Below are 20,438 nucleotides of genomic sequence, written 5' to 3'. Positions count from 1 at the left end.
AGCAAAGCAACGGGCTCCATTTTCAGTGCCTCGGGGCAGCTTGAGCCCAGAGTATACCGCCAAAGTAGTATAGCGTCATCAATTACAGTATGAACAGACTACATGGTTCCGTAACTGGGCCTCGAAGGGGCTCTTAGACCTATAATAGAGGTGGGTGGTTGACGCAAGGGTGCCCAAATGGCGGAAGAGGCGGTCTGCGATATATTGCGCTGATCCCGAAATAAAAAGATCCTGTAAGCTGTCTGGTCATTGTAGCGTTTATAGACAAAAGTAGTAGCCGTAACCAAAGCAGTAGAAATACTCTAAGAAAAGACATTCAACTGCAGTCGCGTCAACTTTGACATTGAAAGCAAATAAGGCAATAATCTTGAATAGCACAGCATCTAAAAGTGTGATAGAATGTAAGCATTCCCTGGAAAAAATCGGAACGAGGAGAAGCATACATCTATATTCGGTCTCAAGGCATATGAGAATAGATAGGAATGCAGAAGCAGATGAGCTAACTATAAAGGGCGGATACCTCGGAGCTTGCCTCGTAGACGCCACAATTAGATTGGGCGAAATTTAGAGAAGGCGAGAAGGGCACATGATCGACCAAGCAGGAAAGGCGTCGAAGATCATGTGTAGGTCTTATATCCTTCGACTAACAAAATTATTTCTAACATCAAAAAGGTGAGGGCTGTAGACTCATGACGGGTATTCTGACTAGACACAGTCTTCTGGCGTCGTATGCATTTAAATAAGGCTTCTGGTCACTGATAGCTGATGTAGGAAGTGCGAGTTGGAGGAGGAAACATTCGAGCACCTTTTTTGGTCGTGCCCTGCGCTTGCCAGGCTAAGGTTCAAGCTTTTAGGATATAGCTGTCAGAAACTCCATCTTGAGTTCCAATACGATTATAATAAATAATTTGCTGCTTAACGTCTGAGACTCGGTACACCATTATATACATAGTACAATTCCACAATTACGCACATTTTCTGCGCGCCAGGATAACCTGCATCACAATTAAGGGATATAATTGCTACCTTTTCGTCACAGCGAACCAAAATGTCCATTCGCATTTACTATATAAAGTCTCAGCTACTCATCGCATTTAAACTCAATTCGGTAGAACCGTTCAACATAGCCTAACGTAGTTTTACACATTTCAAAAATAATAGTGAGCACATAACCTATAATTATCGATGTTGTTTGTCGGCTTCTTTAAACCGAACTGTCCGTGAGAGTTTCAATGTTTCACACCTGCACTAGAGATAACACAACACAGATCAACACTTAACAAACCACCATGTGGGAATGGGGAAACTACCAATACAGTAGGCTGGGATCAGTGAAACTGGCCGGTAAATAAGACCTCACATACACTGAATGTGTCCATAGTGTTACCATAATTTGACGACCAAACCCGAGAACTCCAATCAGCTGCCAGGACAAATCCGTCTCGTCCCGTTCATTTGGAGCCATCGGTATACACGTGACTAGTATGTTCTGCCTTTTTTGCACCCTAGCGCCAACCCTGCGGCGCAATTGTGGCCCCAGAACCCTTTCGAAGCTCAGGCACGGGACCATATATTCCGTGTGTGCGATATTAGATGGCGCTATACTGCTATATGTATACGGCCTGCACTCAAGCCGCCCGATGAATTAAGCCGTGTTGCAGTTCTAATCCGATATTTTTGGTCATTAGGTCTGCAGGCGCGATGTGCATAATGGCAGGTAATGCTGTTGTCGGGGTAGTTTTTATGGCTCCCATTATGCTAAACATTGATAATATGTACAACCCCTAGCTTTTTGGTATACATACTTTTTTGTGTAGCTGACCGGCAAACAAGGACCCCATAGTAAAGTATGGGTTTGACAATTGCCATAAATAATCAATGAGAGAGTCCCTACGTACATCCTAGCATCCTTTTGCATGCATACAGTGCCGCGGAAACTTTATTCGCTCTCTCTTCCACATGGAGTTTCCACGACAATTTACTATCTAGGATGACTTTTGGATATTTTGTGCAACATTTTTCTTGATGTTACCCTTCCCAGCTTAGGCTTTGTCCAAATAGGGATCTAGTAAATAATACTAGATCGGTTTTGCCCAATTCCAGCTACCCAGGCATGTACATCCTGAAGTGCCTGATCCATCAGAGAGCTGATTGTTGGAAGGCATCTGCCGCTCATGATGACTGAAACGTCATCTGCATATGCCGTAAATTTAACTGGTCCTCCGTTGAATATAATATCCATAATATTGTAGCGAATATTAGCGTTTCCAATATCACTATGCTGTTAGTAAATAATCACAACGACAGTAAGCCATTTACACACATACATAGAAGGCAGCGAAGAATATTTCACACACATAAACAGCAGCTTGAAGCAAAGAGATTATTTCACACATCACGTTATCATCAGCTAAGAGCAGAAGCTGTTACTCCCACATACACACGCATATAGCTAGAAAAGAACATAAACAAGAGATATACATGTATATAGCCAAATAACAAAGTATGTTCCAGAAGGAATGTTCGTGAAAAGTCTTGACCTTACGAGAAATATGTGAAGAGGCTAACTGAGAGTATAAAAGCAGCGCGGTGCAAGCGAGAATCGATCAGTTTGATTTTAGCACGCTTTAGTGAAGTATATGATAATTGTAGTTATGAAGTACTACCCGCAAATTAGTCTAAAAAAAGAACGTTTTGTTATACTGAATATTTCAGTTATTTATTCGATAGTTCAGAGATTCGAACGTTAACAGAAGCTGCAAAATAGTCAGGAATTTTCCAAAATTCGTTATAATATGTATGTGTTGACACTTAAGACGCCATTCAGCGACAAAAGTGATATGAAGTGGCCTAAAGATATTCACAAATTGACAACTAATTATATGTCGGTCTAATCATCTCAAATTTTGTTTCGACTAAAAGCGCAATGCTTCAAATAAGTTTGCAGTTGTAAAGCACTTAGTTAGCATGGCAAACGGTCTGAGGAATTTTTTGTGTGATGCATTGTTTGTTTGTATGTATTTTTATATGCAACACGTGTTGCCTGTAGAACGTACATGTATAATGCAAAATTTACATTAGAGTGTTCTCTTCCAGGCGATATATTTATTCCTACACTCAAAGAAAAAAAATAAAAATAAATGTAAGGCGCGATAACCTTCGAAGAGATCTAAGGCCGAGCTTCTCTTCCAATTTGCGTCGTGCTCCTCTTGCTTTTCCCTACAAATTGGCCGGACGGGACCTACATGTTTTATGCCGACTCCGAACGGCATCTGCAAGACAGATGAGTTTTCACTGAGAGCTTTTCATGGCAGAAATACACCCGGAGCGCTTGCCAAACACTGCTGAGGGGTGACCCCGCTTAGAAAAATTGTCTTCTAATTGAAAAAATTTATTTCTAAAATTGTGATGTTGCTTTGCCTGGGTTATGAACCCAGGGCATACGGTGTGGTAGGCGGAACACGTTACCATCACACCACTTATACATAATTTTTTTTTTCAGTGTACATAAAAATGTTACAGTACTTTATAGAAAACTAATAATAATGACCCATCGCGGAACGATGAACAGGTGACGGCTGGAAATCAGCTAATTGATATTTTTATACCCAGCTGTACTTGTTCACAGGGTATTATAACTTTGATTGGATAACGGTTGGTTTTACATGTATAAAGGGATCGAAATAGATATATACTTCCATTTATCAAAATCATCTGTATTGAAAAAAATTTTATTGAGCCATGTCCGTCCGTCTGTCCGTTAACACGATACCTTGAGTAAATATTGAGATATCTTCACCAAATTTGGCACACGAGCTTATCTAGACCCAGAATAGATTGGTATTGAAAATGAGCGAAATCAGAAGACAACCACGCCCACTTTTTATATATATAACATTTTGGAAAACACAAAAACCTGATTATTTAGTAAATAACGAGAAGACCCGGCAGACGTTGTTCTGCCCTCAATTGGCCTATCTGCATACATTTTAATAAGCTTTTCCGTCTGACTCTGCCCTCCCCCCCCCCACTTCACTTTTTCCTAGTCCTTTTATTCACTCCTCCCTCCGTCTTTTTCGCTTCATCTATATCCATCTTCGTCTCATTCTATCTCTTTCTCCTACTTTCTTTTCTCTTCTCTCAATTTCTTCTCATTCTTCTGCATCCCTTATTGCCTGTCCCAGAGGGTGGCATGTATTTTATTCCAGTCCCAGTCCCACTCCGAATCTCAGTCCTAGTCCTAATCCCAGTCCCAGTCCGTCTCTGGATAATATATTACCCTCTACTAAACCACTCATCAACAGCTTCATTTGTTATCCATTTTCTATAAACACATTCTAGGGGTACTCGAGTCCACGTTTCGGCCTATATCTCGAGACCCTGTACGTCGATCGCAACCAAACCTATGTAGTAATCACCGCGTGAGGTTTACGCAACTTGTATGAAAGTTTGAACAAAATCGACCGACGCATCTCTTCAAACACCGGCGACCAACTAACACACATTTTAGCCTTTCTTTTTATATATAAAGATTTTTATTTTTCATACTTCACATAATATTAAAACGAAATGCAGATTTTCGTTGCTTTTGAAATTCGGCTTAAAAATTGCACATGGAACAACTAAAGACTCTCCTGAATAAAAAAAAATGTCATAGTACCTCTAAATCGCGGGCCCCATCAGAAACCACGGGTCCGGGGCTAATCCCCCCCCCCCCCCCCCACCTTCTCGGCAGGCCTGGTGATGTGCTATACTTGATATCATTCGCTATAATATTTTTTATTGATAAGCACGTTGTTTAATTAAACACCAACCAATTACACGAAAGTATACCCGCACCACTTGAAAATGTGAGTGCCGGTGCGTATAAGTAACATTTTATTATTACGTATAAACAAATAAAAGATTTGCAATAAAATAATATTACGACTATAAACTGAGATATAACCTATCCTTTATATCAATGAAGAACTTCAAATTTTAAAAAATGGATGTGGCACCGCCTCTTTTATGACTAAGCAATTTTCTCTGTTCCGGGAGCCATAACTCGAAGAAAAATTAGTTCAGAATGGAACCAACCACATACAGCTGGGTATGTAATGTTCGGTTTCACCCGAACTTAGACTTCCTTACTTGTTTTAATATAATTTGACACTTCTACTTTCAGCGCGATTTTTATTACAGTCCATCGATTTACATAAGCAAAGCACATGGAATTTTCATTTATGAATTTAAAAAAAGTAGGGAGGGGAAATTGTTGGCACTATTTTGCTACTTTTTTACTGCCTTAAGGGCCCATTACTGATACTTAGCATAGACTTGACTTGACTTGAGAACTGTCACTTACAGCTCTGTTAAATTAACATTGCATGTTACTGATTACTCAAAACTTAGCAACAATTACTTGTCTTAGAAGTCTGTTGAATTTTGATTTTCTATGTACGTAAGTTCTAAGTGACGTTTGCAGCTATTAGGTGGGGCGAAGCACTGCTACAACAACAACGTTTGCATTTTGAGATGCCATTTGTTTCTTGCCCTTTCATTATACTCAGTTGAGCAGAGCTCACAGAGTATATTAAGTTTGATTGGATAACGGTTGGTTGTACATATATAAAGGAATCGAGATAGATATAGACTTCCATATATCAAAATAATCAGGATCGAAAAAAAATTTGATTGAGCCATGTCCGTCCGTCCGTCCGTCCGTCCGTTAACACGATAACTTGAGTAAATTTTGAAGTATCTTGATGAAATTTGGTATGTAGGTTCCTGAGCACTCATCTCAGATCGCTATTTAAAATGAACGATATCGGACTATAACCACGCCCACTTTTTCGATATCGAAAATTTCGAAAAACCGAAAAAGTGCGATAATTCATTACAAAAGACCGATAAAGCGACGAAACTTGGTAGATGAGTTGAACTTATGACGCAGAATAGAAAATTAGTAAAATTTTGGACAACGGGCGTGGCACCGCCCACTTTTAAAAGAAGGTAATTTAAAACTTTTGCAAGGTGTAATTTGGCAGTCGTTGAAGATATCATGATGAAATTTGTCAGGAACGTTACTACTATTACTATATGTACGCTTAATAAAAATTAGCAAAATAGGGGAAGGACCACGCCCACTTTTAAAAAAAATTTTTTTTTTAAGTAAAATTTTTACAAAAAATTTAATATCTTTACAGTATATAAGTAAATTCTGTCAACATTCAACTCCAGTAATGATATGGTGCAACAAAATACAAAAATAAAAGAAAATTTCAAAATGGGCGTGGCTCCGCCCTTTTTCATTTAATTTGTCTAGGATACTTTTAACGCCATAAGTCGAACAAAAATTAACCAATCCTTTTGAAATTTGGTAGGGGAGTAGATTTTACGACGTTAACTGTTTTCTGTGAAAATGGGTGAAATCGGTTAATGCCACGCCCAGTTTTTATACACAGTCGTCCGTCCGTCCGTCCGTCTGTCCGTTAACACGATAACTTGAGTAAATTTTGAGGTATCTTCATGAAATTTGGTATATGTGTTCCTGGGCACTCATCTCAGATCGCTATTTAAAATGAACGATATCGGACAATAACCACGTCCAATTTTTCGATATCGAAAGTTTCGAAAAATCAAAAAAGTGCGATAATTCATTACCAAATACGCATTAAGCGATGAAACTTGGTAGATGAGTTGAGCTTATGATGCAGAATAGAAAACTAGTAAAATTTTGGCCATTGGGCGTGGCACCGCCCACTTTTAAATGAAGGTAATTTAGAAGTTTTGCAAGCCGTAATTTGGCAGTCGTTAAAGATATCATGATGAAATTTGGCAGGAACATTACCCTTATTACTTTATGTCTGCTTAATAAAAATTAGCAAAATCGGAGAACGACCACGCCCACTTTTTAAAAAAAAATTTTTTTAAATTCAAATTTTAAAAGAAGAGTTAATATCTTTACAGCATATAAGTAAATTATGCCAACATTCAACTCCAGTAATGATGTGGTGCAACAAATTACAAAAATAAAAGAAAATTTCAAAATGGGCGTGGCTCCGCCCTTTTTCATTTAATTTGTCTAGGATGCTTTTAATGCCATAAGTCGAACAAAAATTAACCAATCCTTGTGAAATTTGGTAGAGGCTTGTGAAAAAGGGCGAAATCGGTTGAAGCCACGCCCAGTTTTTATACACAGTCCACCGTCTGTCCTTCCGCTCGGCCGTTAACACAATAACTTGAGCAAAAATCGATATATCTTTACTAAACTTAGCACACGTACTTATCTGAACTCACTTTATCTCGATATAAAAAATGGCCGAAATCCGACCATAACCACGCCCACTTTATCGATATCGAAAATTACGTAAAATAAAAAAATGCCATAATTCTATACCAAATACGAAAAAAGGGATGAAACATTGTAACTGGATTGGTTTATTGACGCAAAATATAACTTTGGAAAAAACTTTGTAAAATCGGTGTGACACCTACCACATATTAAGTAGAAGAAAATGAAAAAGTTCTACAAGGCGAAATCAACAGCCCTTGGAATCTTGGCAGAAATACTGTTAGTGGTATTCCATATATAAATAAATTAGCAGTACCCGACAGATGATTTTCTGGATCACCTGGTCCACATTTTGGTCGATATCCCGAGAACGCCTTCACATATACATCTAAGGGCCACTCGCTTTTAAAACCCTCATTAATACCTTTAATTTGATATCCATATCGTACAAACACATTCTAGAGTCACCCCTGGCCCACCCTAATGGCGATATCTCGAAAAGGCATCCACCTATAGACCTAATGCCCACTCCCTATTAAAATGCTCAGTAACACCTTTCGTTTGATACCCATATCGTACAAACATTCTAGAGTCACCCCTGGCCCACCCTAATAGCGATATCTCGAAAAGGCGTCCACCTATAGACCTAATGCCCACTCCCTATTAAAATGCTCAGTAACACCTTTCGTTTGATACCCATATCGTACAAACATTCTAGAGTCACCCCTGGCCCACCCTAATGGCGATATCTCGAAAAGGCGTCCACCTATAGACCTAATGTCCACTCCCTCTTAAAATGCTCAGTAACACCTTTCGTTTCATACCCGTATCGTACAAACATTCTAGAGTCACCCCTGGCCCACCTTAATGGCGATATCTCGAAAAGGCGTCCACCTATAGACCTAATGCCCACTCTCTCTTGAAATGCTCAGTAACACCTTTCGTTTGATACCCATATCGTACAAACATTCTAGAGTCACCCTTGATCCACCTTTATGGCGATATCTCGAAAAGGCGACCACCTATTGAACTAAGGATTACTCCCTTTTAAAATACTCATTACCACCTTTCATTTGATACCCATATCGTACAAACACATTCTAGAGTCACCTCTGGCCCACCCTAATGGCGATATCTTGAAAAGGCGTCCACCTATAGACCTAATGCCCACTCCCTCTTAAAATGCTCAGTAACACCTTTCGTTTGATACCCATATCGTACAAACATTCTAGAGTCACCCCTGGCCCACCCTAATGGCGATTTCTCGAAAAGGCGTCCACCTATAGACCTAATGCCCACTCCCTCTTAAAATGCTCAGTAACACCTTTCGTTTGATACCCATATCGTACAAACACATTCTAGAGTCACCCCTGCCCACCCTAATGACGATATCTCGAAAAGGCGTCCACCTATAGACCTCATGCCCACTCCCTCTTAAAATGCTCAGTAACACCTTTCGTTTGATATGGCGATATCTCGAAACGGCGTCGACCTATGGAACTAAGGATCACTCCTTTTCAAAATACTCATTAACAGCTTTCATTCGATACCCATATCGTACAAACATATTCTAGAGTCACCCCTGGTCCACCTTTATGGCGATTTCTCGAAAAGGCGTTCACCTATAGAACTAAAGCCCATTCCCTTTTAAAATACTCATTACCACCTTTCATTTGATACCCATATCGTACAAACACATTCTAGAGTCACCCCTAGTCCACCTTAATGGCGATATCTCGAAAAGGCGTCCACCGATAGACCTAAGGCCAACTCCCTCTTAAAATGCTCAGTAACACCTTTCATTTGATACCCATATCGTACAAAAAATTCTAGAGTCAGCCCTGGTCCACCTTTATGGCGATATCCCTAAATGGCGTCCATCAATAGAACTATGGCCTACTCTCTCTTAAAATACTCTTTAATACCTTCCATTTGATACACATGTCATACAACCACATTCCAGGGTTACCCTAGGTCCATTTTCCTACATGGTGATTTCCCTTATTTTGTCTCCATAGCTCTCAACTGAGTATGTAATGTTCGGTTGCACCCGAACTTAGCCTTCCTTACTTGTTTTGATATTTTGTCAAACAAATTGACATTTATTGATTATGGTGCCAGATTGTATGCGCTAAGTGGAGTATAATCATGGCTAAGTTGCCAAGTTTACGCCAAGTCAAGTCAAGTCTATGATATGTATCAGTAATGGGCCCTTTAGTAATGTAATGTGTCAAACTGGAAGTATCTCCACATTGGAAACGGGGACATGAAAAAAAGAGAAGAGAAAAGAGAGAAAATTGGAGGTAAAGAGAACAAGATATATATTGAGAGTGATAGTAAAAGTATTAATGTATAATGTATTTATTTATTACGGCTTTCCTAAGCCTAACTTAAATCTATTTTACATGTTTATAATTGTCTTCTGGACTATGCCATCTAGAATAGTTACGTCTATGTCCTACCTTGGAGTACTATGGATGGGAACAAAGTGTTGTGCTTGTGTAGTATGTGGGCATTTTACGCATGTTAGTAAAGCGCGAAGGCAACATCTGCACGGCGATGCACTGTGTTAATCGAGTGATGCGTTTCAGTAAGTGCTTCGGCAACCTTTTTTGTATGCGTACAAGAGCTTGGAAGTCTTGGCGCTACATAGCAGTATAGTTTCGCTGCACTTCTATCGATGCTATGGAAGCCCGCCTGTCCAGCACTAAATTGGTAGTGTTCTGCAATAATTGTACAATTTTTGTTTAAATTTATTGGAATGACATGATTTAATATCATTCGGTAGTTCATTATAGGATTTAAGACCTTTATAGTACAGATTACATTTGTCTGCTTGAGTTTTATAAGCCGGCAGATTAAAATCATTTTTATTACGAGTATTTACAGAGTGCATATCTTTTACATATTTTATATTAGTCCTCAAATACGCAGGCAAAGTTCCTTCTATTATGTTTTTAATAAATTTTATGGTATAATAAAAAAGTTGCTGTCTAATGCTAAGCCAATTAAGAGAGCATAGCATGTCTCTGATAAGTGTGGCATACCATTTTTTGAGAATGAATCTCATAACTCGTTTCTGTTGCTTTTGTAGCTTGTATATCTGACTATCTCGCAAGATGAAAAATATAGTTGGGCAATAAATAAAATGAGGTTCGATTATAGATCTGTAGACGATGATTTTATACCTTCTATTTAAATATTTGCAGGTTCGTTGTGTAAAATATAACTTTTTCGCTATTTTTCCTACCGTATAATCCACGTGCTCGTTGAAATTCAGCTTATCATCTATTTTTATTCCCAAGTATTTTATGGTGCTGACTTTTTCAATTAGTTCGTTATTTATATTTAAGTTTTGTAGCTCACTGTTTTGAAAATTGCCTCTAGATATAACCATAAATTTCGTTTTATCGACATTCACTTTTAGTTTGTTTACGCATAACCAACCATATACGCTGTTAAGATCTTCTTGCAACTTAGCATATATTTCAGTAATATTGTTCCCACTTATCATCAGCAATGTATCATCAGCAAACAATTTTATTTCACAGTGCTTAATGGAGCTAGTTATATCATTAATATATATATTGAGCAGTATGGGTGCCAGCACAGACCCTTGAGGTAGACCAACAGGTACCTCCCTTTTATCCGATACGGACGTTCCAATCACTGTTCTTTGGTATCTGTTAATTAGGAAGTCTTGAAACCATTTTAGTTCTATACCAGAAACGCCAATGTAAGAAAGCTTTTTCAGCATTAAGTTTTGGTCGATCGTCTCGAATGCACGTTTTAAATCTAAAAACACAGCTAATATGTGTTTTTTCCTGCTTAAGTCTTCTTTCCAGTTAGCTACAACCAAATTCAAAGCACTTTCACAGGAATGTTTCTTTCGAAAACCAAATTGTTGAGGTATAATAATTACATTATCTTCTAAATATTTTACCAGCTGATTTTTTACCACTGTTTCCAAAATCTTTTCATCACATTGTAACGTGTTAATAGGTCTTATCTCCTCAGCTTTGATGGTATTTTTAACTTTTTCTAATGGCACAACTATAGAAGATGTCCATAAACTAGGAACGAGACCTTTATCTAAGCTCTCATTAACAAGTTGAGAATAGAAAAAACCTGTATACGTTATGGAGTCTTTAACGACTCCTTCCGACACAAGTTTCTTCCCTCCAATTTTATTTTTAAACTTACTTACTATATCAACTATTTCTGAAGTGGATACTTTCTGAAACTTAAAAACATCAGGGCCATTTTGCTCATCTATAGTACCTTCATTACTAAAAGAAGTAGGAATATTCATGCTAATCTACAATATACTATCAATGAAATAGTTATTCAAAGACTGCGCTATTTCATTTTCCTCTGTGTAGAGTTGGTCGTTTATTTTAATTTTTTTAATACCATTGTTTTCTTTAGCCATGCTTATAGAATTTTTCAAGTTTTTCCACATGACCTTACTACCACCAGCACTAGGTTGATTTTGTTTTCCATGTACTTGGCTTTTTTTTATCTTAATTAGCCGTTTATATTGGCGTTTCGCACTATAATATTCACTACATTCTCCAGTGGATAGGCTGATCTTGTAAAGATTTAGCTTACGTTTATTTAAGTTAGCCAGCTCAAAATCATACCACTTGTTCATAAGTTTGACACTGACTTCTTTAGAGTATGTCAGGGTGTTCACTGCGCTTGATGGCGTATTATATAGGAATGTTGCCTTATTCTCGATGCTCAGATTTTCAAAGTCAGTGTAGTTAAGCTGTCGTAATTCATTAACAAGGCTGTCGCTTGTATAATTTTCCCAGGAAATTATTGTTCTCTTCGTTCTCATCTGAAATAGTTTATGTAATTTGATTTTGAATTTAATCGTTTCATGATCTGAAATCTGAAACTTTTCTAATTTTAAACATGATATAGAGCTACTATTTGTAAATAACAATTCGATCAATGTATCTGTCTTATCGCCCTTTCGTGTATAAAAATCTATTTTTTGCTCTATAGCAAAGGATCGAAATAAGTCAACTAACTGCTTACTATAAGTTGTGCTCTTGTAAAGGTTTATATTGAAATCGCCCACAAAGATAATATTATCCTGTGTTACGCAGTTATTATTTAAAATATCGTATAAGTACGTTATAAATTCTGCATCACTCGAGCTCGGTGAGTGATATATCAGAGCTATTTGATATTGGGGGAAAATATTTTTAACTTTTAGTATAATACACCAGATGTTCTTGTTTAATGTTCTGTTGTAACTTATTGAGTATTCAATTGTTTCATTTATATATATTAGCACACCGCCTGTGTGCCTGCTGTGGGAATCGCACCGTACAAGTTTATATGTTTGTATCTGTAGCTCTTGATTCGTTATTTCTTCAGTCGAACAAGTCTCCGAACAAAATATTAAATGTGGTTTATGAACATCTATCAGACGCTCTAGTTCAGCTTTATTGGCGACGATACTGCTAATATTTAAATATATACAACTTAGCTCCTCTGGTATTCGTTGCTAAACTCGTGCCTTATTTCTTGGATGCGAATATTATTTATACGCAGGGCAATCTTTGCTGAAAGCGTAATGGCTAACATCGACGTCAATAACTTTTTTTGAACCAGTTCGCTACAGTTTCCACATTTAACAATGTTAGATGTGCACTCTTTGCTATCATGGGGTCCAGCACATTTGCTGCAAGCTACTTTATTCGTGCACTCAGCTGCTTCGTGCTTATATCCCAGACATTTAAAACACCTCAAAACACTTATATGCTCGTAAGCGAGAGATAATGAGATTAAAGATTAAGAATAAGAATAAGATTTAGCGTAATAGTAGAAGTTAGATTTGAGTAAGAGCACGAGCGGGAAGATTTACGGAAAAATAAAAGAAATGGCGAAAATGAATGAGCAGAATAAGGTAAACTAGAAAATGCAGAGGGGAGAGGAAAGAAGAGAGGAAGAGGGTTAGACAGAGATGAGGCAAGTGGATAGATAGAGAAAAACAGAACAATTTCTGTCGGGTTTGATCACCCGGCTGGGCGTATTCTTTGTTTGTCAAAGCGTTTCCCGAGTTAGCCAGTGCTGTTAAAAATAAAGTTCTGATCAGCCAATGATTTTTTTGGCCATCAGGTAAATCTATAAGATCTGATTTGTTAAAGCATCGTTACTGTAAAACCTCTGTCGCTACATATTTTTAATACGTCCACCTTTTTCTGCTCAATAAGCCTACCTTAACGCTTGGTTTACATAGATAAATGTTGGGTCTTGGGACCGTATACCGTCGATCCCGAGTTTTCGTATTACATAACTTCCATCCCAACTACCCATCCGCAACTTCATGATATTATTGCAGATCATCAATCATCTCATTGACGTTAGCAGTATGTTTCCATATTCCTAAGTTGTGGACAATGTGATACTCTGAAGATCCAGCCATTCAGTTTCGTTGGCTGAGAAGCTTTTCAAGATAGAAATACACAAGTATACTCGGAGTATTCTTCAAGCCACTGCCGAAGGACGATGAAGGTATTAGGACGATGAAGGGAGGGACCTTGCTAGAAGAGCTGCAATAGTTTGGAGCAGATAAAAAGGATTAAGTAAAATATACACTTATCATTTTCCATGGTGAGATGATGCAGAAGAGACGATAAGCAATGCATACATTCTCATATTGGTGCTAGTAAAGTGGTTGGTTGGTGGGTTCTTAGCTTCTACCAATACTAAAGGCACCATAAAGGTTCCAGGTTTTCTCTGTTATGCCGTAAGACGACAGACAATAGTTGGTGAGTGCATAAAATTGAATCGTGTGCTGCACTTTTGGAACAGCATTGTTTTCATATCAATTTCAAAGAGTCTACAGGCTTATTAGCGGAACATAATTCATGCTCAGAACATATTCGAGGTTAATAGATTTGCTTATAAATTCGAACATGGCCCAAAAACTGTTTTTGGTGTAAGTCGGTTGATACATTGTCTACGGCGATTATTGATAAAGCCTTAAAAATAAAGGAAATCGCCTTACGGACTTTCAGAAACATCTCGAAATGGCAGATCGTGAATTTCTTCGGAATGTACGTAAGCTTGACACGATGGATCAACTGCATTTTAAGTGGCATGAAGATTATTTCGCATCGATTGCTTTATGATGCTGCGAAGTCATTGAACTAAGGTGCGCCCCAAGGAACACCTCTACTGCTTTCGAATACTTTAACAATAAACCCCTCAGTGAATTCAACTCACGGCAGCAAGGATAAACGGGCGTCTGGCGTAGGATTGGCTACCAACGCGTCGAGTACAGATATTGTTTTGTTTGCTCGAATGTTTAAGAGCGCGAATTATACTAGTCTTAAGCTTTAAGGAGTACAAGGGTACGAAGTACATAATATGCAGACATCATTCTAGTTTTCGCGAAGCTGAATATTTAAGAGAGAACTGCAACTCTCTCATTGGGCATTTACAGCGATTATGAAGCCTATCCTTTACTGCGATGTTATTTGGCAAACGGCTTCCAATCAGAGCGAGGTTGAAAGATAAAGTGTAAGTCTTTATGGAATTGCACCACTGAAGTGAGTCTTAGCATTAAAAAGAGGTGGCCGTTTGCTTATGATGTGCACTCCTTTTTGGGATCACACGTACATAACTAGATCTGGTTGATAGCAGGAAAGTAGATAGAATGGGCTGCAGGATCAATCGATTGATTATGTATTGTGTTCACGTTATTTAGCTCAGCATATTTAGGCTTCAGGTGCTAGAAGTGGCAGCAAGTAGGGATGGTCTTCGAAAACTTATAGTATTGGCGGAGGGGACAGAGTTATTTTACATCATAGGAACTGGTTCTTCATATTGTTTTTATACCCAGCTGTACTCGAACACAGGGTATTTAAGTTTGATTGGATAATGTTGGTTGTACAGGTATAAAGGAATCGGATAGATATAGACATCAGTCAAAATCATCAGTATCGAAAGCAAATTTTGTGCCATGCCCTTCCGTCGATCTGTCCCTCCCTCCGTCCATTAACACTATAACTTGAGATATCTTCACCAAATTCGCTATACGGGCTTATCTGGACCCAGAATAGATTGGTATTGAAAATTAAATCGAAAGCGAAATCGGACGATAACCACGCACACTTTTTCGATATCGAAAATTAAAAAAAATGGAATAATTTAAAAACAATTACCTCAGCTAATGAAATTTGGTAGGTGGATTGGTTTTTTAATGCAAAATATAAATTCTGAAAAATTTTGGAATATGGGCGTGGCAGCACCCACATTTAGAAGTACACAATTTGGAAGTTTAACAAACCGTAAATCAAAAGCCGTTAAAGATATTATACTGAAATTTGGCAGAGACGCCATCCTTGCCAAATTATATAGACTTAGTGAAGATAATCTCGGGTAAAGACCACGCCCATTTTTTCCAAAGGTCTAACCTTAACAGAATTTGCAATAACTATGGTATTTAACTACATTTGACTGATATTCTACCACAGTCGTGGTATGGTTGAGCTAAGAACAAAACTTAAACAAATTTTGAGTTTTTTGTTACTCTAACAAAAATCTGTCAATCCGAACGAAATTCGGCATAAACATTTTTTTATAGTCACAACTGTTTGCTCTGAAAATGACCGAAACCGAATCCGTAGGAAAACTACGTTGTTTTTCCCGCTCAAGTTCATTAGTGGTAGCCTCTGTATCCTTTTTGCTTCTTTTGAACGAAAGTGAGTTCAGAATAGAACCATATCTTATAACTATAAACGAGCAATTCTTGTTTGTTTGTTTAGCTGAACGATCTCGGGAACGGCTCAGCCGATTTAAATGAAATTTGGGACAGAGATAATGTACCACCTTCTAAGACTTTCTACCTAGGTGTTGCCACTCAGAATGTTTCACAAGGTTGCCACCTATTCGAAATTTAAAAAAAATTGCATGTGATATGCCGGTATGGGTATCAAACGAAAGGTATTTCACTCCGCATTACAATAGGGACATTTTTGAGTAAGGTTACAAATTAGGGTTGCCTCCCATTGGAAATTAAAAAAATTGCATGAGATATGCCGATATGGGTATCACACGAAAAGTATTTCACTCCGCATTACAATAGGGACATTTTTCAGTAGGGTTGCCATTTAGGGTTGCCACCTATTCGAAATTAAAAAAAATTTCATGAGATATGCCGATATGGGTATCAAACGAAAGGTATTTCACTCCGCATTACAATAGAAACATTTTTGAGTAGGGTTGCCATTTATGGTTGCCACCTACTGGAAATTAAAAAAATTCCATGAGATATGCCGATATGGGTTTCAAACGAAAGGTGTTTCACTCCGCATTACAATAGGGACATTTTTGAGTGGGGTTGCCATTGAGGGTCGCCACCTATTCGAAATTAGAAAAAATTGCATGAGATATGCCGATATGGGTATCAAACAAAAGGTATTTCACTCCGCATTACAATAGAGACATTTTTGAGTAGGGTTGCCATTTATGGTTGCCACCTACTGGAAATTAAAAAAATTCCATGAGATATGCCGATATGGGTTTCAAACGAAAAGTATTTCACTCCGCATTACAATAGGGACATTTTTCAGTAGGGTTGCCATTGAGGTTCGCCACCTATTCGAAATTAAAAAAAATTTCATGAGATATGCCGATATGGGTATCAAACGAAAGGTATTTCACTCCGCATTACAATAGATACATTTTTGAGTAGGGTTGCCATTTATGGTTGCCACCTACTGGAAATTAAAAAAATTCCATGAGATATGCCGATATGGGTTTCAAACGAAAGGTGTTTCACTCCGCATTACAATAGGGACATTTTTGAGTGGGGTTGCCATTGAGGGTCGCCACCTATTCGAAATTAGAAAAAATTGCATGAGATATGCCGATATGGGTATCAAACGAAAGGTATTTCACTCCGCATTACAATAGAGACATTTTTGAGTAGGGTTGCCATTTATGGTTGCCACCTACTGGAAATTAAAAAAATTGCATGAGATATGCCGATATGGGTATCAAACGAAAAGTATTTCACTCCGCATTACAATAGGGACATTTTTCAGTAGGGTTGCCGTTTAGGGTTGCCACCTATTCGAAATTAAAAAAAATTTCATGAGATATGCCGATATGGGTATCAAACGAAAGGTATTTCACTCCGCATTACAATGGGGACATTTTTGAGTAGGGTTGCCATTTATGGTTACCACCTACTGGAAATTAAAAAAAGTCCATGAGATATGCCGATATGGGTTTCAAACGAAAGGTGTTTCACTCCGCATTACAATAGGGACATTTTTGAGTGGGGTTGCCATTGAGGGTCGCCACCTATTCGAAATTAGAAAAAATTGCATGAGATATGCCGATATGGGTATCAAACGAAAGGTATTTCACTCCGCATTACAATAGGGACATTTTTGAGTGGGGTTGCCATTTAGGGTTGCCACCTATTCGAAATTAAAAAAAATTGCGTGAGATATGCCGATATGGGTTTCAAACGAAAGGTGTTTCACTCCGCATTACAATAGGGACATTTTTGATTGGGGTTGCCATTGAGGGTCGCCACCTATTCGAAATTAGAAAAAATTGCATGAGATATGCCGATATGGGTTTCAAACGAAAGGTGTTTCACTCCGCATTACAATAGGGACATTTTTGATTGGGGTTGCCATTGAGGGTCGCCACCTATTCGAAATTAGAAAAAATTGCATGAGATATGCCGATATGGGTATCAATCGAAAGGTATTTCACTCCGCATTACAATAGGGACATTTTTGAGTGGGGTTGCCATTGAGGGTCGCCACCTATTCGAAATTAGAAAAAATTGCATGAGATATGCCGATATGGGTATCAAACGAAAGGTATTTCACTCCGCATTACAATAGGGACATTTTTGAGTGGGGTTGCCATTTAGGGTTGCCACCTATTCGAAATTAAAAAAAATTGCGTGAGATATGCCGATATGGGTATCAATCGAAAGGTATTTCACTCCGCATTACAATAGGGTCATTTTTGAGTAGGGTTGCCATTTAGGGTTGCCACCTATTCGAAATTAAAAAAAAATTGCATGAGATATGCCGATATGGGTATCAATCGAAAGGTATTCCACTCCGCATTACAATAGGGTCATTTTTGAGTAGGGATGCCTTTTAGGGTTGCCAGCTCTTCGAAATTAAAAACAAATTGCATGAGATATGCCGATATGGGTATCAAAGGAAAGGTATTTCACTCCGTATTACAATAGGGACATTTTTGAGTAGGGTTGCCATTTAGGGTTGGGGTAGTTAGACGAAATAGTACTCTACTTACTCATATTCTATTATAGTTTTAAAGGAGAACATTAAAGTTAAAAATCTTCGTATAAAAATCTTACACATGATTCGACTTAATTTCCTAAATTTCATACACGCTAATAAAATTGAAATGCAATATCAAGGCACCGTGGCAAATTCTAGCAAAATATATTTAAATGCATATTTTTGGCAAATATGTAATGAATAATTGCAATTTCTCACAGATTACTATTAGAAAGATTTCTCACCGTAGCAAAAAGATATCTCACCAAGGTAATTTTCTACCGTTGAACACTAGAGGCATATGTTCAATTTGAAAACGACATCTAACCATCTAACTACTTACCAGCAGATGGCGCTTAGGGAAGTAAGTTGACATTTAATTAAACTAAGTGATAGTTGTCATAACTGATAGTTGTCATTCATGAAATTTACAAGTTTTTGGAATGTAATAAAATTGTGAGACTTTCATAGTGCATAACTAAAAAATGTTTGAAATTAATAATTCGGCGCATGAAGATACTTGACCTAAATAAATTAGTTATCGATTTCACTAATCGTCATAACAATCCCTTATACTATAGGCTGGAATTAAAAAAAATAATAAATGTAAGGTGCGATAACCTCCGATGAGATCTAAGGCCGAGCTTCTCTTCCAATTTGCGTCGTGCTCCTCTTGATTTTCCCTACAAATTGGCCGGACGGGACCTGCATGTTTTATGCCGACTCCGAACGGCATCTGCAAGGCAGATGAGTTTTCACTGAGAGCTTTTCATGGCAGAAATACACCCGGAGCGCTTGCCAAACACTGCCGAGGGGCGACCCCGCTTAGAAAAATTTTCTTCTAATTGAAAAACCTTATTTCTAAAGTTTTGATGTTGCTTTGCCCGGGGTGTGAACCCAGGGCATGCGGCGTGGTAGGCGGAGCACGCTACCATCACACCACGGTAGCCACATGGCTGTGTTTACCCATTACAAATTTTTCATTCCAGTTCATTTTGCGGTTAGTGGTTGATATGTTTTTCAACCCTATTTTTAAGGAAATTAAATATTGGTAAATAAAAATATATAATATATGTGCATATAAAAAAGTAGAGTTTGATTAATGATGACATGTAGAAAAAAGTAAGTTATGCGGCATACTCGAAGATTGCCGAGCAAAGCTCGGTCGCCCAGGTACTATGTATTATTGCGCAGCCAAGTGCACAGCTGGGTATGTAATGTTCGGTTTCACCCGAACTTGGACGTTCTTACTTGTTTTGTTTCAGTTTATATGACATACATACGGACTGGTCGCTAAGACCTAACTTAATCTAGGGCCTTTGTGAAATAAGGTGATTTAATTCTTTTTAATTTGTAAACAACATTAATTAATCATACGTCAGGGCGTACTTGTTTATACTTTCATGAATAACACATGAATAACACGTACACTTCACTGCTCTTTGACATTCCTGTCAACAATATGTGCTTATCATCGATAACACTGTCATCGCCAGTTGTTTACTATATTTTTGGAATAAATAATTATTACATATCTTCATCACATTATATTTGCATATTGACAAATTTTGTGCCTTGGCGGAACCAGGGACAGGGGACCGCCGGAAATCAGTTTATTAATACTCTTTTAATATGATTTGACACTTCAACTTCCGGCGCAGTACGATTTCTATATTAGTCCATCTTTTTAATAAAAAAAATAAATGGAATTTTATTTATGTTTGTATGGTTCCGCCATGTTTTGTGCCAAAACATTTTTTCTAGCTTAAACTCAAATTCTTCTCAAATATTAAATATGATTGACATCTAAATCTAATCGAAAATCGAAATAATTAAAAACAAAAATTATAAATGATGCTCAT

The 20,438-nt window shown here is 37.9% G+C and overlaps 1 protein-coding gene across 1 annotated transcript in view; it reads right to left on the bottom strand.

The window, feature by feature from the left end:
- The window catches only part of LOC137234767 (organic cation transporter protein), a 174,090-nt gene that overhangs the window by 143,820 nt on the left and 9,832 nt on the right, over positions 1–20,438 (bottom strand). The window lies entirely within an intron of this gene.

Source organism: Eurosta solidaginis, chromosome 1, assembly GCF_040869045.1.
Source record: "Eurosta solidaginis isolate ZX-2024a chromosome 1, ASM4086904v1, whole genome shotgun sequence".
In the NCBI taxonomy this organism is placed as follows: Eukaryota; Metazoa; Arthropoda; class Insecta; order Diptera; family Tephritidae; genus Eurosta; species Eurosta solidaginis.
The sequence above is the reverse complement of the archived record's forward strand: the minus strand, read 5'-3'. Positions and strand labels throughout refer to the sequence as shown.